A 6,266-nucleotide genomic window follows, 5' to 3' on the forward strand; every position below is an offset into this window, starting at 1 on the left:
CTCCGGAAACCATGCGGGCGACCTTGACCAGGGCCCTCAGTCAGCTCCTGAGGGAAATGTGGGTGGGCTGCCTTCCTTGGCCTCCGGGGACATCTTACTAAAAGTGAGAGAGAGAGATCAGGAATCCCCTTCCGCCGCTTTTACAGTTTGAGATTGTTGCTCACCTTTCCTTACGGAGAATGTCTGGTCCTCAAGGACTTTCTGGCCTGACCTCTCCAGCTTTCCTCTCTCGCACGCACTCAATCAGATCTAGCTGCCCTCAGCTGGCTGCTACCCAGACGGCCTTTTTTTCAGTCTGGCTGTTACTTCCTCCTGAACATTCCTTCCTCCCCAGTCTCTCCCCACCCCCTACCCTTGTGACCTTCAAGACCCAAAGTGAAAAGTTCCCTTAACACTTACTCTGGTCAAAATCTGTCTCTCTTTCCTTCGTTTCTGTACCTTGTTAGTAATATTACCATTTTAGAAAATGCCCTAATGAAGAACCTATACTCTAGTTTACATTCTGGCTCTGCCATTTACTAATCTGGGTAGGTTTAGGCAAATTACTTGATCTCTCTGTTCCTGCTCTGTAAAGTACATAATGTATTTTCCTCTGGGTTGTGGGGATTATGTGAGTTAATACATATAAAGTGTTTTGTTGCATCTAGTAAGCACTCCCTAAATGTTAGTTCTTATTATCATTGCTCATCCACCCCACCTCTTGTAGATGGTAAGCTTCTGTTGGCTAGAGATCTCACTCACCCTGCATAAGTCTTCCTCAGTTTCTTGCACTTAGTGAGCATTCAGTAAATGGTAGAAGGAGGAGCCAATTCTGATGTGTCAGAAGAAAACAATACCTCAGCCTCTAATCCTTGGGTAAAATGAGTTTTCCCTTCAAAGTAATGAACACAAGCCAAAAGAATTTTGGGCAACACCTGCCAACCTTTGCCTGTCTCTGTTTGGATATGTTGCCTCTGGCTTTAAAGGTAACTAACCAGTGTTTCATTAACAACACTTTCGTCTAAGGTTGCAAGTTTAAAGGTGAAACGACAATGAACTTGTGGTGCTTTCAAAAGCACAGGCAGAGGGCAACTGCTGAGAGGGGTGTTCTATAGTCCAGCCTCCCTAGTGTTTGATTTAGCAGTAGCATCACAGTGTTGGCCAGCAATATCATGGTCACTCCCTAGGTCATTCCCTGGGGTAAAAACAATCATGTTTAGCTGCTTAGCTAAACATGATCAACCTAGCTAAATCCAAATAAATACTTACTGAGAAGCTAAGCAGCTCCATAACCAAGTGAGGGCTGATAGGGAAAAGAAAGTGCCATAGGCAGGCAATTTTCCTCATGTCTCCATGATATCTATTCTGAATTTTAGGCAAGGGCAAATAGTTACTGGATGTTGGGCAGGGGGTGGAGAGGGACAGAGGGAGACAACATGTGGGATCCAAGTCTCAAACTTTATTCCTTGGGAATATGAGGTTCCTAGAGATTACTTTGTTCCCTGTCGCAATACACCTTTATTTGCCTCTTTTTAATTTATTGGGGTAGAGGTTTCAAATGTACAAACAAAACATCAGGCCAACAAAACATCATCTGCACACAGCATCATGTGCCCACCACCCCAAGCAAAGTCTTCTGTCCCCATTTCTGCCCCCCTTGCCCACCTCCACTTACCCCTCACCCTCCTTTCCCTGTTCTATCACCACACTGTTGTCCATATATATATACTATATATATATATATATATATACACACACACACAAGTAATGTTTTTGCTTAATCCTTTCACCTTCTCTCATCCAGTCCCCCAATCCCTCTCCCCTCTGACAGCTGTCAGTCTGTCCATGTGTCCATGCCTGTGTTTCTATTTTGTTAGTCAGTTTACTTTGTTCATTAGCTTCCACATATAAGTGAGATCATATGGTATTTGTCTTTCTCTGACTGGCTTATTTCACTTAGCATAATAATCTCCAGGTCCATCCATGCTGTTGCCAAAGATAAGATTTCCCCCCCTTTTTTTTTTAAACAGCTGAATAGTTTGCCATTGTGTAAATGTACCATAGATGCTTTATCCACTCATCTACTGATGGGCACTTAGGCTGTTTCCCTAGAGATTACTTTAAGTTCAGTACTGTTCCACTTTGAGCCCTGTAGATTGTCTCTCCAAGCAAAATGCCAATCTTGAAATAGACAAAATGCTTCCCAGGCCATTGCTAATTTTAACACTTCGACTTAGAATTGATGCAATACTGGCTCTCCGCTGAATGGATAATTCAAGCAAAAGACTCCTGAGAGGCCAATACTGCCCAGACAAGTAGGCAGCTGGGTAAAATGAGTGTCCAGTCCAAGGAAAGGGCAATAAGGGTCAAAAGAAAGATAGGATGATATTCTCCTTGCCTCCTGACTTTGCTGTTACTATCTGTTTAAGCGTTTAGGAGTCCTCCTTACTGTCACCTTTCTGCCCCTTTTTTCCCCTTATTCCTTCAAAAGATTTGAAAGGGAGGAACTGGGAACACCTTCATCTGGAATAAATCTCTTCAGAATGTAACTCTTGAAAATCTGGAGCCTTCGGGACTGAGCAGCTCTGCTCTATCGCATGAGAGGCAGGCCAGGCCAAGGCAGCAGTGGGCACTGCACTCTAAGCAAACCCACACCTGCTCGTTGTATTCAGTCTTGCCCCTGATACCCAGACTGTCTAAATTTAGCAACAAGTCAGGGGAGGGAGGAGTTTTTCACACTTTGCATTCAATTGCAAAGTGATTTGAAATGATTAGATTTGGGTGTGTGCTGCCACTAAAGAGAGTATTATTTAGCAGCTGAGCTGTGTGCAGTGCAAATGTTTCTTTAAAAACCAAAGCTGTAGCTTCCAGCCCCAGATGCCTCAAGAGCCACAGGCTTTGGTGCAAATATGGCCAAGTCCAGGAACCACACCATGCATAGCTAGTCCCAAAAATGGCACAGAAACGGCATCAAGAAACTCAATGACAAAGATACGAGTCTCTTAAAGGGGTAGACCCCAAGTTCCTGAAGAACATGTGCTTCAACAAGAGGTACAACAAGAAGGGCCTAAAGAAAATGCAGGCCAACAACACAAAGACCGTGTATGCATGTGCTAAAGCTGTCAAGACCCTTGACAAGTCCAAGGAGGTCAAGCCCAAGATCCCAAACGGTGACAGCCACAAGCTCAGTTTACTTGCCTACATTGCTCACCCCAAGCTTAGAAAAGGTGTGTATGCCTGCATTGCCAAGGGTCTCAGGCTGTGCAGACCAAAATCCAAGACCAAGGCTCAAATCAAGACCCAGGCTGTGGCTGCAGCTTGGGCTCGGGCTCTAGCAGAGGCTCCTGAAGGTGTGTCCAGGCCCACAAAGACTCCAGAATAGAGGCCTCTGTCTGCTGATATGAGGATGGAAGAACTGGCATGACCCCTGGGCTGCTGTCTGTGTGGGGCTGACATTGTCCTGTGCTATTTGTAAAAATAAACCTAGGCAGGATCTGGGGGGAAAAAAACAACAACAACCCTGTGAGAAGAGATCTGTTCCAGAGTCACTGTGTGGCTAAACAGAGTGATAAGATAAGCATAGAGCCCCTAAGTTGGTGCTGTTCTCTTATTGAGGGACTCTTGCTAAGGAAAGAGATTACTTATCAATCCAATTAACTGGCTTGTTTCCTGGGTGTTTTTTGTGTTTCCTGGGTGTGTTTTGGTAGAACTATATCCTCTTGCTTCTCTTCCACTACTTCCTTTCTCCCTCACTTAAGTATAACTCCTTGCCTGACCTGTACACGTGGATTGGACCAAGTGAGGGCCTCTTGCTGCTTCCTATCTCAAACAAGGGCATGTCCCTTAAAGCCTGGGGTGATAGGGTCTAACGTTAATTCCTGAACTGGGCACCCACATCAGAACATTTTTTAAAAGCTCCTGAGACTTTCGTATAACAGAGATATCAACAGAATGACAACTATTGATATCTTTATCTATTTGTTGAATGTTATTAAGTTCCAGGGTACCATTTAGAAATCGTTGTTCTATATAGTTACTTAAAAAGCAGTATAGCACAATGGTTAAAAACATGGCCTCTGAAATTAGATTTCCTTTGTATGCCTCAGTGTCTTCATCTGTAACATAGGGATAATAATAGTTCTACCTCATGGGGTTGCTGTGAGGATTAAATGCAAAGTGTGAGCATTAAGTAATTTAATGCAGAATACTTTGAATTGTATTGAATACTTAGTAGACAGTGTATTAGCTGTCACCACCACCACCACCATCATCATCACAGATGTTGTTTGCCAGCACTTGCCTTTGAGATGTATTGACTTTGTTTATTAAATGATGAGCTGCATAGCAGAACAGTACATATACTTTGTACCTCCAATCATACTCTAGTTTTCCCTCTTACTGGTTTTTGAAACTGTATGTTTGTGTCTGAGTTTTTGTATTCTTACCTGTGAGTTGGGACAAAAGATATTATTTATTTATTTATTTATTTATTTATTTATTTATTTATTTATTTTTTAGGTAGAGGGCAAGGGAGGGAGAAGGAGAGGGAGAGAAATGTCAGTGTGTGGTTACCTCTTGCATGCCCCCTGCTGGGAACCTGGACTGCAACCCAGGCATGTGCCCTGACTAGGAATTGAACTGGTGACCACCTGGATCGAAGGCCAGCACTCAATCCACTGAGCCACACCAGCCAGGGCAGGACAAAAGATTTTTGCTTAGTGTTGAATACACACAGGCTTTTAACACAGTTGTAGAAATTGTTATTGCCATAGAGATACACTTTAGTCCCTGGGTAGTTGTAGAGTAATGATAAGGCTAATTCTCTTGGCAATCTTTCTGCTCTGGCCTCTTGCAGAGATATACCCTGAATTTTTTTAAATGAAAAAGAAATCAGAAAACACAATTTTTAAAAAAGTATTTAGAGTTCTCCAAGAACTGATCTGTAAAAATTTCAAAGCAATTTAAGAGTAACAAGACAATATATTTCATAATTAAGTTAAATAAAGCAATGCCAATAATAGCTCTTTGTATTTCTATGTTACCTTTTTTAAAGAGTGGAAAGTGTTTTAGAAACACTGTTCCTTTACTTTCTCAACATCTCCAGGTGACTGTCCTTATGTCCAATGGAAATACACAGGAACTGGATTCACTTAACAAAAAGCAAATGAGGATATTCAAATGACAGAACAACTGCAAGACTACAGACCTTAATTAGAGTCAGAAGCAATTTTCCTGTCCTTGCTCTGTTTCTCCCTAAATGTGTCACAAATACAGCCTCTTACTTCTAGAACAATGTGTTAAGCATTTTCCCCCAAGTTGTGGTGTCCTTTTTTTTAATTGAGTCATGTTCTAAAATCCTACACTTTGGTACAAGATGAGAGTAGATGAGGAGATAATGAAGTAAACAAATTCAGTGTGTTTGCCAAGAACACATTTATTGGAGATTAAAACTGTGTAATAGATTATCTTAATCTATTCCACATAGCAGGGAAATAGAAGTATTGTTAACATTTCAATATCTAACAGTAGAGGGCAGCACTGCCCTTCTTTTGCAAAATACAGGGTAGGGCAAAAGGAGGTTTACAGTTGTTCATACGACAAATAATACAATAGTTAATAAATAATGCAAGAATAAACTGTGTTCTATGTGCTCAAAACTGTAAATCTACTTTTAATTTTTTTAAGATTTTATTCATTTATCTTTAGAGGGGAAGGGAAGGAGAGAGGGAGAGAAATATCAATATATGGTTGCCTCTTGTGTGTCCCTCCCTGGGAAGTGGCCTGCAACTCAGGTATGTGCCCTGACTGGGAATCGAACCTTGATCCTCTGGTTTGCAGGCTGGCGCTCAGTCCACTGAGCCACACCACCCAGGGTTGTAAACCTACTTTTGCCTCACCCTGTATTGAGTGCTCATGAGAAGTAAAATAAAAACAAAGTTCTTGACCACTGTGTTGATGAGTTTACCTTTACCCGATACCTTTAAAAAATGTATATCCTACTGTTTCGATGATTACATAGAAAAAACTTTAGAGACTGTATACCCTTGAAGTAACTGGTGCAAAATGTAGAAGGTTTTAGGTCCTCTGCTCAGGATATGGGTTCCGTCTGGCAAAGATAAACAGTAGCTTGACCCTGGACAATCAGATAGGGTTATTATATGAACAGACCTAATGCTCCGGTGCTTTCTGGGTAGAAGTCAATCTGCTGAACTAGCAGGATGTGGTTTTAAAATGTGTGTAACTCATATGGTCTGAGCGCTGATAACTACTTGTAAATTATAATTCAC

The 6,266-nt window shown here is 41.8% G+C and overlaps 1 pseudogene; it reads left to right on the top strand.

The window, feature by feature from the left end:
- Window positions 1-2,888: 2,888 nt before the first annotated feature.
- On the top strand, window positions 2,889-3,361 carry LOC119044500 (60S ribosomal protein L29-like; annotated as a pseudogene).
- Window positions 3,362-6,266: the final 2,905 nt, after the last annotated feature.

The sequence above is a fragment of the Artibeus jamaicensis genome, unplaced genomic scaffold, assembly GCF_021234435.1.
Source record: "Artibeus jamaicensis isolate MK-2021 breed Jamaican fruit bat unplaced genomic scaffold, CSHL_Jam_final contig_252, whole genome shotgun sequence".
NCBI classification, from domain to species: Eukaryota; Metazoa; Chordata; class Mammalia; order Chiroptera; family Phyllostomidae; genus Artibeus; species Artibeus jamaicensis.